Below are 14322 nucleotides of genomic sequence, written 5' to 3' on the forward strand. Positions count from 1 at the left end.
GTTTTAAAGAGCCAAATTGTGACTTCTAAAAGTGTTTGTTACTTCTTGGCAGAAGATGGAGGAAAAATAGACTCTCTGGCGTACACTTGATGAACTGCCATAATGGCAGGAGTCTACGTTAGGAGTTTTTGTGGAAGTGTTGTCTAGTTTGTATGGGAAGCTTGTTCCTTTGTAGCTAGAGCAAAGGGGTGAAGCTGGAATATCCAGGTGTCACTTCAGGGTTAAAACATCTTGCAGAATAACAGGGTTGAAGGGTGCACTCATAGGATGTGACTTCATTCTTACTTCCAAGCCCGGTTTTCAATTAATTAGATGTAGCACGAACCTGGCTGGTTCTCAGGGTGACTGGAAGCAGCATTAGACCTGGATGCAGACTGCAGCAGCCTTGGTCAGCACAGTGCATGAGGTGCTCACGACCATCTCACATCCTTCATTAGCCAGAGAGTGGCAGTTTCTTGATAGCTGCTTCCTAGAAGCCAATGCTCAAGGGCTCTGTCTGTGTCTATTATTATTATTCCTGTTTCTGCCTCTAATTGATTTGTGTAATTACCAACGCTGTCAGTCAGTGCGGAGAGTTACAGGGCGATGTAAAACATTGCTGCTTGTGTGCGTGAAACTCTGCTAACATGCATGGGCGACAAGAAAAAGAAAGAATAAATTAGCAGCTGGTCTACTTGGACGTGCAGCAATGAGGCAGAATTTTAATTAAAATAATCACTTGAAAAGGGAAAGTGAATCAGTGTAAAGCAGGTAGCCATAGCTAGCCCAGCTAGCTTGTGTGTGCTTCTGTGAGCAGACCATTGCTTTTCCCTTGCCATCAAGGAGTGTGTTGATATCGTCTACATCATTGTAATGGCACCAGTGTTTTTCTGGTCAAGAATAATGTGGATTAACTGGATTTGGAAATAATTTTGGAAGTGTACCCATTGGATCTTTGTTTTTCTATGTGATTTTTACTGCAATTTGTAAAGTGCTGCATTTTACTGCAATTTGTAAAGTGCTGTCACTGCTATCAGTTGGTGCCACGTTTGATACAGATAAATAGAAAACATGCAGCTCTATGTGTTCTGTATGTTGCACAAGTAAAAAGCACTTAATATTTGATAAAATGTGTAGTGATATCTATATAAATGTTCCATGAGTCAAGATACAAGTAGCATCTAATTCTTCACTGCCATTGTGGAAGAGGAAAAACTCTAAGTGGAAAGTTGAGTTGATAGTGCTGCACTTATTTTCTTTTTAAAATGTAGATCATTTTAGCCCACAGTGGCATCCTTTAGCACCCCTTAACCAGCGTGGAAATCTAATTATATTTCTTAAGCAGTGAATGTCCTAGTTCAAAGTGATTACTTGGAGCAGACATAAATAATTAGTCTAGATGCAGCATTAAATATAGCGCTTACAGGAATGTTTCAGAGGAATAAATATTTAAGCAAACTGTTTTGGATTTCGAGTTGCATTTCATCAGTGGCTTGGGGATTCTGCAGGTAGATCTCAGCTTAATTCAGCTTTTAGAGTAGCAATTCAGTATGTGTGTGTGGGACTGGTTGTAATGAGAGCTGTCCAGACAAGGAAGTAGAGAAGTTGTTTCAAAGAATACTTGGATGAGGACAAATTTATGTGGTGCCCCCTTCCCCTTCTCTGCTCACTGCCTTAAGGGAAGGCAGCAGACCCTGAGCAGCTCCGCATCTCAGCCCAACACAAGAACAGTCCTTGAAGGGACTGTAATTCAAAGTAGTGGTAGCTTCGTTTTCTTTTAGAGTCCAATGCAACTTTTCTTTACAGTGTTTTGTTTGGTTTGGTTTTAGTGAGTGTGACAATATTTCCCACAAGTATTGCCTTAATTGGATACTGTAGTGAATATACTGAGGCGTATCTAGAGCACCTTTGTCCAGTGGTTTATTGGTAACACCTACAGAACACCATGCATACAGTGACAGCCATTTCATTGCCTTGAAATGACTTCAAATGAGGTAAAACCCAAAAAACAATGTTGGCTAGCATAACGTGCAGGATGGCCTCCCTGGGCTGACAACTCTGGGGACCTGGGTGAGGAAACTCTTTGCAGCTGCTTTTGTACAAAGAATGGTTGACCTGCAGATGGAGGCTTCTTGAGCTTCAGAAAAACAAATATTCACTCAAAATAACATAAAAAAAATAAACTTCCACTTCTTCCTGTTTTTATAGTTTGCTTGTTTCCTCAGTGTCATGGTTTTGTCTCCAGTACTGTAGATTATTAATCTTCAGAGGATCAGGACCTTCATAGAAGTATTTCCTGTACATGTTTATCTGTCTTTTTAACAAATTAGTATCTACTAGTTCTATTCTGAATTTTCCTGCAAATAATAGGAAGCTCTCCCTCAATAATAAGGCTTTTTGCTAGAAAAATGTCTAGATGAATCATTGCCAGGGGTTAAAGTACCTTTTGTATGACTGAGTCAATGGCATCCTTTAGGACATCTGCAAGTAGCCCCACATTCCAGAGGTCACTGTCTTTGTGTTGGTTTTGGCAAAGCATTGTTTCAGCTACGCTTCATTCCTTTGGTTGTGAGTGCATCTGGAAGTCTCCTCTCCAAGCGTCACCTGGAATGCTGGAAAAGGGATGCTGCAATGTCTAGAGCCACACGTTTCCACCCGACCTGCTAGCAGGAAGAAGTGTGCAAGGCAAGAGTTGGCTGTTAGTCAGCAGAGGAGTCCCCATTTTGTACATCCAGCCCTTGTATTCACTTGCTACAATGGGATGCAGGAAATCTTTGAAGCTGCTACGCTGCTAACTTTGTTACTTGTAGCTGAACTCATCTTAGTTCTCAAATACATGTATTAAGTATGTTTACTTAAATACATTCTTCCGGGAATTAAAGCATGTGGTAGACGAGGACTCAGCTCCCATGTTCTCAACAGAGTCACTGCGGTTCAAGTACAGGCTGAACAGGCTGAAGCAAGGATGTGGTTTTCTTCCTTCCACCCTGGAATCAATGGTGTGACCGTCCTGGGTGACTGCCTGCCTGCTGGAATTGACGTGCAGAGGGATGAGTCGCAGTTCTGAATTAACTGAGATGTGCTATGACTTAGAGCTGGAGCGGAAATGACCTTGAGGAGCGTGGCTGCTTCAAAGCACAGTTGCCCATCCTCAAACCAAGGCTCTTCCTTCCTAAATTTTCTCATGTTCCAAGGGCTTAGTGAGAATAATTTAAAATAAATCCTAAACAAGCAAGTGAGGTGCTCGTAATATAGTTCAATGAAACTGCCTTTGGCAGAAAGAAAACAGAGTTCTTAAATGGTGCATTGAAGGATGAGATTGCATCTTCTGGGGTGGCTCATCAATTTTGTGTCCTTGGTAAACTAGAATTAAAACCCTAGCTAAATCTGAGTTGAAGAGGGGGAAAAAATAAGTTGTGGTGGAGTCAGATAAACGCTTGTGGTTCCATTATCATCTGCTGCACACACGTCGAGTGGCTGTAACACAGCTTGAGAAACTGAAAAACAAGTGGGAACTTGGAAAGAAAAAAATCAGATTGTCTTCATCCTCCCTTCCTTACTTGCTTAGTTTACTGGGGGTCAGCGGAGTATTTGCCCAAAGATTAGAGGTAACCACCTTTTTATCACAGGTTTTCAACAGGAAGCTTATGTTGCTTTTCTCCACTATTCTCTTGTTTTGTTTTGATGTTCTTAAACTTCTGAGGGTTCAGCATGCTTAGAGGTGCAGCTTGTTAAGTGCGTAAGCTGTTAGTTGTTGTTTCCAAAGCGTACTGTATTTTAGTGCTCTGTAGGGCGCTAGTCATCTGGTATTCACCACTAAGCCCGGGAGATGGAGGCTGCAGCCACCAGCTGATACTCACTGCGTCCCAAATCCTGAAGCTTCTCCATCATCTGCTCTGCTGGAAGACCACTGGAGACTTCGGTTAGCTTCAGCTATGTCAGGGAGCTCATAAAGACTTAGGCAAATCTTCCCTGTGAAAGGAATTAGTATGAAAATAGGAAGGTGCAGCATGTTGGACAACTCAACCTTATCCCTCAGAATGGCAGAGGATTACACTGAGTCAGTCTTGTCTGACGTCCTACTCTGCAGTATGTGAGCAAAGTGTTTCTCACATTTGATGTTTTCTGCTGGCACTCCCCACCACTGCATCTCACAGCATTGAAAGCAGCTGTCCATTAAAACACACTGTTGGAAGTACTAAGCTGTGACATGGGGCTGTGCTGAGGACAGCAGTGGAAACCAGGCTCACCACTTTAGGAAACGTTTGTTTTGCAAGGGAAGCAAAGGCAGAAATGTGAACAGGAAAGCCAACTGCAGTGAGAGAAAAATAGAAGTTAGGAGATGCGTGGAGTTGGCTGGAGGAAATAAAAAGAGGTGGTGAAAAACTGCTGGCTTCTTTAGGACATAAAGCCATCAGAAAGCTTACAGATAGTTAATGGTGAACATAGCAGTCCTAAATTAGCGATAGAATAGTTCCCGTGCTGCTAAAAGTCAAGGCAGAATTGTTTCAGACATCCCTTAAGTCTGTAAAGCATCAGCTTGCTCTTGGGAGCACTGAGAAGAGCTGGCTGTTGAGCTCTGCTGCCTGTTCAGCCTGTGAGATGTCAGACCTGGTACAAGAAAAACATGAATTCAGACACAAACCGTAGACATGAAAAGAATGTCATTCTTGAACTAAGTTTTTTGGGTTTGGTTTGGTTTTTTGGGTGTTTTTTTTTGTTTGTTTGTTTGTTTTGCACTTAAATAGAGGAGGAAGATTTGGGGTGTTACTAGCAGTTCTCAAGAAAGCTAGGATTAGCAGAAAAGAAGAGTTGGCATTACAAGTTGTAAATCATGTTGGCCTTCTTCAACCAATCTGTGTAGAGAACTCCCTTGGTTTGCACAGAGTGAAGCAAAAATGCAGCTTCTGTACTGCCATGCCTGAGTAGCATCTCCCTGTTTTACGAATGTGGGTGCAGTGATCTGATGCTGAAGGGATGCCTGTAGTCCTCCTGCTTAAATGCTGCAGTCTTTTTGTAGGTTTGTTGCAGTAGTTGGGATGTGTTTGCATTAGGAAAGTATTGTGTCTGGCAATATTAATATTCGTGTGAAGTCTGTATTGATAAATGTATAAGCAGAGTCGAGCTGTGTCATGGAGCAACTTGATCCAGTGGGTGGCAACCCTACCCACAGTAGGGCATTGGAACTGAGTGGTCTTCAAGGTCCCTTCCAAGCCATTCTGTGCTCAGAAATGGACATTTGTGGGCTGTCCATCCCCAGCACATTCCTTGACTGCAATCTGGACGAGTCTGTGAGACTTCAGTGTTTCTTATACAAATGGGATTTGCCACGCTGCAGCTGGAGGTAGCCCTTTTTGGCTGCTCTTCCAGTGATGTCTCTTTCTGCTGCATTTTTGTTTCCTCTTCTCTAGCACAACTTGGATGAAGGCTGGATTTTTTAAAACAATGTTGTAGACAACAAGGGTGGTGTGAATGAACTGGGTCTGTTTGAAGTGCTAGACGAAGAAAAGAAAAAAAGCTACGCTGAACGTGTTTATCAAGTCTTGGTTTTGCTGGTTTGTTTGTTTGTTTTAAGCTTCAGAAATGGAGAAAAACAACCTCCTTTGTGCCTCACACGGAGCGACTTCTTGCTGGGTTCGTGAATTGCTGGGGTTTGGTCCTATGTGCTGTGCTGACCCTGTGCTGCTGAAGGTCAGTCTGTTAGGACTGGCTCCAGCAGGCTGAGGGGATTTCATCCTCCAAATTGCAGTTTCTCTAGCAGCTCCTCTTGCTCCAAGCATGGTCTCAGCTCTTTGAACTGTGCTCACAGTTGGCCAGGAGGCAGCAGGAAACAGATCCGCAGCCTTGCTGGCTCTCTGGTTGCAATGTTTGCTAACAGCAGAAGCCTGCAGCAGCGTGCATCCTGCTTGAAACTGGGGAAAATGTTCCCGTATCACAGCAGTTGCTCACCGGTCCAAGCCAGGAAATGCACAGAAGCACTGGAGAATGTTTCACTGTAGCACTGAGATAGCAGCAATAGGCGTGCTGAGGTGGTTTTGGAGAGCATGGAACTCAAGGGAAAAGGAAGAAGGAAAAAAAAAGTGCACCAGCACTGACACATTTGGATCTGAGGTTTGTTAGCTCAGCCTTAAGTATAAAGAATCCTTGCAAAAGTAAGAAGCCAGCCAGTGATTCAGATTATGCTTACAAACACCTTGTGACTTGATACTGGCTTCCATTTGGAGAAGGCTCTTGGGAACTGAGCTCAAGGTGAACTGAATTAGGTGCTGCTGCTTCTTGCCTGTTGCACTCACTTTGTGCAGAGGGAATGCCAGGTCACAGTGTTGGTTGCAGCCACGAGCTGAGCATGCTGTCTTGATAAAAGGTGTTGTTTCCATGTGTAGTATTTCCACAGCGTTCCTCCCGTCTTACCCCTGATCCATGCACAACATACAAGTGACTTTGCAGAGAAAACCCAAGTTGGCTTGACTCCATGCTGCATTGTGAGTTTTTAAGAGGACCTCTTAAAAAAAACGAAAAGTAGGAAGGCAAGAAAATGAGCAAATACCAAGGAGATGTCAGTACTCGAGCTGCTGTTTCAAAAACATGATTACAACATGGTTTATTCAAAGATAATTTTGTCTTACACTGGGAGGCTAATTTCATCTTCCCTTGTCCCTTGAGAGAAAAACTTTAGAAACTGGGCTTGCAGCAAAAAGGGTAAGGCATCTTTGTTTAATTCTTTTTCTGGCTGACTTGCTTTGAGCTCATATGCTGAATTCTGGCTGGAGGCAGCTGAGGACAGAGCTGGTGTTTGCTGCATGGAGCATCTGAGGGTAACAGCAGCACTGCTACAGAGCTGGGAGAGGAGCACAGTGAGTGAGTTCACAGAGTCATAGAATGGTTTGGGTAAGATGATCACCTAGTTCCAACCCGCCTACTATGAGCAAGGTTTCCAAACACTGGGTCAGGCTGCCCAGGGCACCATCCAACAGCTCTGCATCCTTCTTGTGCCGTAGATCAGGCGAGTATTTTTCAAAGCTGGTTTCAGAGCCTCAGTGTCCCAGTTTTTGCCCATGCAGCTCGTGCTGAGAGGATTTTGAGCAGTGTTTCTTGCAGTAAAGCACAGAGAATAATCAAGGATGACTGCAAAACTTGGGAAGCACTGGGTGAGCTCCCCAAAAGCTTCCACAGGGCTGGTCCCAGCCTTTTGAAGAAGCTTTTGGGGTATAAAGTCTAGCTAGGGTAACACCTGCACTTGATTTTGGACCTCCATTGTGGAGGCATCAGTGACATGCTCCAGGGTCTGGTGTGACTTGTGACAGCCCCGGCTGCTCTTACTGCTTTATGACAGCCATATCGCCATTGTTTGATTTATTCACTTTTTATTATTATTATATCTTATAGCCTATCATCAGGGTGGGGAAGCGGGGATCTTTGGCCGTTCAGCGCGCTGCGAGCAGAAGGATGTTGCCAGTGAGTAATGGTGCAGCAGGAGCGTAGGGCGAGGGATGGCTGGGGGATGAATCAGCCGGCACGGCCCTGCACATCTGTCCAGGAGGCAGAGAGCGAGGAGGCTGAATCATGCAGAGGAAGCCACCCGACAGCTTCCAGCTGGGCTCTGCAGCAATGGTGAAATGCAGCGACCCGGGGGCAAGATGTAGAGGAAATGGCATCCCCCGGCAGGTCTGTGTGTTCCCTTGTGGCACCTTGTTGCTTTTTCGAATCTTTTTTCTTCTTTCTCCTCCTCCTCCTCCTCCACCCATCTGCCTCCTGAATCATTTCTGGATCAGCATGTGGTTTGTCAGTGGATATGTACAGTTTCTATGGAGTGCAGGCTTTCTCCTATGGATCTGTATCATTTTGGCAGGGCTAATGGTTAATGCACATTAGGAGAAGGAAATGGATACTGTTAGGGAAGCCACTTCCCTTGCTTGCTGCCTCTCTCCATGGATGTTTATCAGGGGTAGGATGGACTAAAAAGAGGTGCAAGGCAAGCAGGGTGTGCATGCTTGTAGTTAACTTATAGCAGGAAGCTTACAAGCAGGAATGGGACTGACTTCTTACGTGGTCTGATAGTGACAGGACAAGGGGGAATAGCATTAAACTAAAAGAGGATAGATTTATGTTAGATGTCAGGAAAAAGATCTTTACTCAGAGAGCGGTGAGGCCATGGCACTGCTACCCAGAGCAGTGGGTGCCACGTGTCTGCTTTGCCCAAGGCCAGGCTGGATGGGCCCTGGGCAGCCTGAGCTGGTGGAGGGCAGCCAGCCCATGGCAGGGGTTGGGGCTGGGTGGGTTTTGAGGTCCACTGTAAGTTAAGTCATTCTGTGATTGATTCCATGATTGATTGATTCCATGATTAGTAATGGCTTTTTGTTAATGTATTTACATAGCAAGAGGTTTAAAAAAAAGCTTCATATTTAAAAGACGCATCCTTCTTACTCCTCACACCAGGTTTTTGTGCCACTCCCACGGTTATGTGGCAGCGCTGGTATCACTTAATGTGTGAAACATGCTGGTACGAGGAGGAGCAGGATATTTGGCATCCCCATTGCTGTCACAGCTATCTGCAATGTGACAGGGGAATGGGGTCACGTGGAGGTGGTGAGGTCTTGTGCATCAGTCTAATAGATTGGTCAGTGATACTGCTCTGGGGCTTTAGGGGAGCAGTGTCAAAACCCTAGTCTCATTTTATAGAATAAAGAGTGATAAAACTTAGGCGAAACACAGTTGCTGCACTTGTTAGTTTTATTTGTTGTATTTACTAAGTATCATTCGTTACCTCATGTAGGACAGTTGTAATGTATTAGGAAAAAATCAAGATAAAAATTGATTGTGGCTTTAAAAAAATCATTTCAGGATACAGATCTCCTGCAACTACCTGTTTGGCTGGCCAGACTCCTGTGTGCTTTTTGCTTATCTTGCATGTGATACAAAACAAATACCATCTGTCATGCAATAACTTCCTTTCTCATTACAGTAAATGATAATACTAATTAGCTTTGCTTGGAATCTGTTAATATTTTGTACCCTTGCATGAAAGTAGTAGGACTTGGGCGTGCAGATCTGCATGTGCTGCTTGCCTGTTCAGTGTGCCACAGGGTGAATTATTCCAACAGCTTGCTTTAACAAAGTGATTTTTCTTGTCTTTCTCTTACTTACAACTTCCTAAGAGCTTCTGCCATGGGCAGCTGTAATGACTGACTGATCCTTTGAATGATTTTGAAGGCAATTTTGCAATCGCTGGCAAACGCACTGCCCTACAAAGCTGAGGGTTGTTCAGTAATCCATTGGGAAAGAGAGCTGTGGGGATTTGGAGGTTTCCCCCAGCTCAGGAGTGCTATTCTCTCATTGGAAAGTTTCACCACCAAGACAAAAGCCCACATGTGAGGTTTTGGAGCCCTTCGGAGCCAAGGGCCAGGTCTCAGTTTGCAGGGGTCCTGGTCTGCACAAGCAGGATGGAGCTGTTTCTCGTAAGCTAAATGAAATCCCACATCAGTGCTGAACAAGGGTCGCAGTGAAAGGGCTGCTTTGTTGGCTGCTGCCTTGTTGCTGGAGGGAAGCACGGAGGTGGGTGGCTGGGGTGCTGCAGGTGTCTTGGTTTTTCAGAAGTCCTTTTCCCTCTGAAGACAAACAAACAAAACTGCTATTAGTCTTTACTAGGAAGGTTTTTATGAGCTTTTGAGCCGCGCTGCAGGGCTGAAAGCAAACTGGGGCCTCAGCCCAAATGCAGCCAGTCTTTGTTCTGCCTTTATGGAGACCCAGAAAAGCAGTAAAGAACAAAAAATCAAATCAAAAGGTACCCTCAGCACTGAATAAAGTCACGTAATACCAAGAGTGCTTAATGGGACGTGCACATAGCACTGTGTGTGTCATGTAACTTCCCTGAGCTGGCTGACGGTGATTTCCAAATTCTGTTTCCTTTAGGGCAGGATTTTCCCCCTCCTCCTGCCTTGCTGCCTGCAGCACAGGGCACTGCTGTGGCTAGCGATATGCTTGGAGTTAATACGATCCTTTTTCCTCTTTTTTTCTTTCCTTTTTTCTTTTCCTGAAATGGTGGATCAGCATACAAGCCAAGTGTGCTGCTGAGCTGGGTTCAGCAGCTTTGCTGTAGGTGTGAGTTGTCATAGCGCATGGTGTTGGAGAAGAACAGCCCTTTCTGGTTTCAGAGGGAAGCTGAATGGCAGTATTAAATCCCCGTGAAGTATTCTTGCCCTGTTTAGAGAGAGAAATGTCCTGAAGGAGAGACTGTGAGCTTAACATAAGGTAAAGTGCCGCAGGACACATGTGCTGCAGGACTGGGCAAGCAGTGCTGGAGAGAGGGGTGCTGAGATCAGTTTGATTCATCTCCTGTTCTTACGTTAAGATGGAAGCAAAAATTTCTCAGCACAACTTTTTATTTTGTCAGCACTGGATTTCAATGACAGGACACTGGAGATCAGTCGTGATGTGATGCAGTGAGGAGCACAAGAACAACTTCCTGAGCACACAGTCAAATCCTGTCATAGAGTAGAATGACAGAATCACTCATGTTGGAAAAGACCTTAAAGATCATCAAGTCCTGAGATGGATAACTTTGTATTGGAATTGGGAAGATTTTTCATGGCTTTTACACGGATTCCACTTTAACATTGGATTTGGTTAAAGTGGCACAGATGTCATTTTTTCTTGCTGATATTTTAATGAAAAAGTGTCAGACCTGCAGGTAAATGGTACTGAAATATCAAACTTTATTTTGCTGTAGCTCTGTGTGCTGAAAATGCTTTTTTTTTTCTTTTTTTCCCTGACGAAGAGTTGCCTTGTGGTTCTGAGAGGAAGATAGCAGTTGTCATCTGCGGCTATTTCATCCTCGCTAGAGGGTTCAAGAACCAAGCAAGCTTTAGATCAAGAAGACTGGGCGCCAGAAATGATAGTTTGTCATGATGAGATAGGTGGTGCCCTATTTGCATGAGAATTGGTGAGAATGTGGAAACTTTAAAGACAGAAGTTTGAATTTTGAAACCCTTTCAGTGCTTGTTTGATGGAAGAGAGCTGCTTGCTGCCTGCTGGTATCTATCCAGCAGTAGAGCCACACCTGAGCTCTCCAGTGGGACGTCTGCAGGTGGTGATGAAAGGATGGAGGAGGACAGGGACCATGATGGACACAATCTGTTGGGAGCTAAGAATGAAGGCAGTGAGGAAAATAAATGTCAGGTTGGACCTCTGATGTGTGGTGGTTACCATTCTGCCTGAGAAGTGAAGATCTCCTGGCTTTGCGAGCTGGAAGAGGGGAGAAAGTACTGAGGTAACTTGAGGAGGCAATGGCATGGAATTTGAGAGATGATATTCCTCAAATGCATCCTTGTAGTTGGCCTCAGAAAATCTTGTGGTGATAAGGTTCAGTGAGTAATTACATTTTTCTCCTCATCAGTGTAGATGTTCCTTCAACTTGGTTGACTTTTCCTTTGTTCAAGTGCAGTGGCCAAGGGCACCGACTCATGCTGCCATCCCAGTGGTAGGACAGTCATGTCTCAAGTTTATTGGACAAGGTGGTGATGGGTTGAGGTTGGACTTGATAGTATTGGAGGCCTTCTCCAGCCTTTATAATTCTGTGGAAGTGAGTGAGTTTGTGCTCTGCTTGAACAGCCTTGCTAGAGAAGAATTGTCACCTTCTGAAAAAATATGCTATTAAATTACAGCAGGTGTTTGGAAGTGCTCGTAGGAGAAGGCTAGGCCCAGACATCTTATTCCTCCATCCTCATACCTGACAGGTACAGTTTCCCACCCACCAGACAAAGGAGTCAAAGCCAGATGTTTAATGAGGCTCAGGGCTTTTTCCCTGTTGGCCCTGCTGCATTGCAGTTGTTTAAGTACCATAGACTTCAATAGACAGTGCTGGCTGCACTGCACCATGCAGTTCTGGCATGCTGCAGGAAAGCACTGCTTTTCCCTGACACTATGGTCAGTCTCTTAGATGCACGAATGCCTTGTGAAAGTTGGTCTATAGATAAAGCAGCTGTGCTTCACAAAAATAGTCATTGAGACACTTCATGGTTAGGAGAATTCTCCATATCCTTTAGAACAGCAATTGCACCATTTTTAAAAAATACGTTTTTCTACATACATATGCACGCCCACAAGCTATAATTTTTAAAGGGTTCCCCTTCCCTTCCAATAAAAGCTACCTTTCCTCCCTGGGTTGATTATGGTTTTTGTTCTGGGTGGGGCCATCTAACAACCTGGGACAGCCCCAGCAGCAGCTGGCCAGCTGCCATGCAGCTGGGTGATCTGCAGACGCTTTCCTCTGCAACTCTTAACGCTGCTGAAGACAAATCTGTAGGGTTAAGATAGCAAAGGACTCCATTTAAGAGCATATTTAAGAATAGTTTGCCTGAAAGGCGTAGCATGCAAGCCAATAAAGTGAGGGGAACTAAGGCTGATGCTGGATTCTCAGCTGCTTTGCTTCTAACTATGTGAAAGATGTGCATCATCTAACCTTAGTGACAGTATCTCATTAACAGAAAAAAGCCAAATATTTTCACCCACCTCATTGCTGCACATTCTGGAATAGCTGAATTGCCAGGTTGTTATCAGAAAGTGCATGGGGCAGGCTTCAGTGTGATTGCTTCACTTCATGGTGCTCCAAGCCAGCCAATGCCCTGGAGTCTGCAGGCTGGTCCTGAGCTTGGGAGAGGTGGATGGCTTACAAGTAGTCAGAGCTTTGGTGTGTTCTCATAAAGTTAAATCTCAAGGAAAACAAACAGCTTCTGTGTGCAGGAAGCAAGGTCCATATATGGACCTGAAATAGTTGAATACCTCCCCAGCATTTATCAACACTGGTGTGAGGAAAGGAGTATTGCCTATTCTAGGCTTATGGATGGAAACTGAAGACAAGATTTTGGGTTGAGGGAAGTCTTGAAAATTCAGTGTGCACCTTCTGAGTGCTGATCTAGTGACTGCACCACACTGTCATGCCCTAACCTTCATTTTTCCTTTCTTTCTTATATTTTTCTACGTCCCTTGGCATCGATCACATGTTGGGAAATGTCTGTGGCTGGAGCCCAGTAAGATGGGTCCAAGCTCCCAGGGTAGTGCAGCGTCACCAATAACTTGATCACATAGCAAAGTGTGCCAAGCGATTATATGAATGGAGCCAGAGCTGCACCCTGCTTACCTTGCCAAAGGCGAACCCTTCTGCAGGACAAGGTCCTTTTCTAATAAGGGGCAGAGGTCTTCTTGCTGAGGTAGGGGATGGAAACTAGCTTTCCTTGCTTGATAGGGAGTGGCTCTTCAAATTGGGAGAATTGGTGTCATATCTGGACATGCCGATGTTGAGCACATGGATAAAATTGGTGGTCCTGATGGCAAAGATTGTAAAAGAGCTGTAGGTTGTGGTATCAGCCTGGATGGGAAAATGAAAAGCTGATGGCTTAGTGACCCATCACAATGTGGTTATAATGGGCAGCGTTTAGATCAGAGCAACTAAGTTATACACATAGGTATCCACCAGTATGCAAAAATCACTGAGCATAGAGAAATCACTGAGAAGTGCAAATCATTGATGGAAATTACAAAGTACTAAGTAACTCCTGATTTCTTGATTTTTTTTTTTTCTTTCCCCTTTAAGTGGATGATTTCTGCAGCAAAGTAACCGAAGACAGCATTACTTCTGGGACAGCCAGAGGCTCCCATTGGGGTAGTAAATGACAGAGAAAGCTGCATTGCAGGTGGCAGTTTTCAAGCCTAGTTGGAGGAGCAGCAGTTTGTCTGGATGGCTTTTGCAGATGGATGGGAAAGAGGGTGGTATCTAAAGCCTTTTACCTCAGAAGAAAGCTTGAAATTTAATGGGACTTCTCTAGAGAGAAGTCCGAGGAATCAATGTAAAAACAAGACCAAAACTGAGCCTTGGAAGACAGGAGATGGTTGAGGCAGAAAGGCATGGTTGGGTTTATTTGTTCTTTATCTATATAGACCATATGGGAAGGAACAGTACACAGAAGAAGAGAACACAAGTTATCCTGGATGGAAGCAGCTCAGTTTTTACACTCTAGGAAATCAGCTGGAGTGTTTTACTCAATTCTGAGCATTGGGAAGCCAAGGGATTAAAGTTGCCATGGATGAAGTCTAGGAAATACAAAGGTAACTGGATACCTCTGTAGGCATGCTTGCCTCATTTCTTGTACCAGAACATTGTGTTGAGAACTCAGATCAAAAATATTGTTAAAAACTTAGTTTCTTGGTTCTGGGAGTGCATGGCACGTGCCAAGTGCAGTGCAGGTAGTATAACTGAATGTTCTGAAAGCTTTCTATCAGACTGCTCAAAGTCCTCAGAGCAATAGAGATAAAATCTAAGCGTGTGTGTGCTGTGCTGAGAGGTTACTA

The 14322-nt window shown here is 44.3% G+C and overlaps 1 protein-coding gene across 1 annotated transcript in view; it reads left to right on the plus strand.

Moving 5' to 3' along the window:
- Positions 1–14322, plus strand: part of SPRED2 (sprouty related EVH1 domain containing 2) — a gene marked incomplete at both ends in the record, with an annotated part of 48371 nt that overhangs the window by 12767 nt on the left and 21282 nt on the right. The window lies entirely within an intron of this gene.

The sequence above is a fragment of the Tetrao urogallus genome (genome assembly GCF_951394365.1).
Source record: "Tetrao urogallus genome assembly, chromosome: 2".
Lineage (NCBI taxonomy): Eukaryota > Metazoa > Chordata > Aves > Galliformes > Phasianidae > Tetrao > Tetrao urogallus.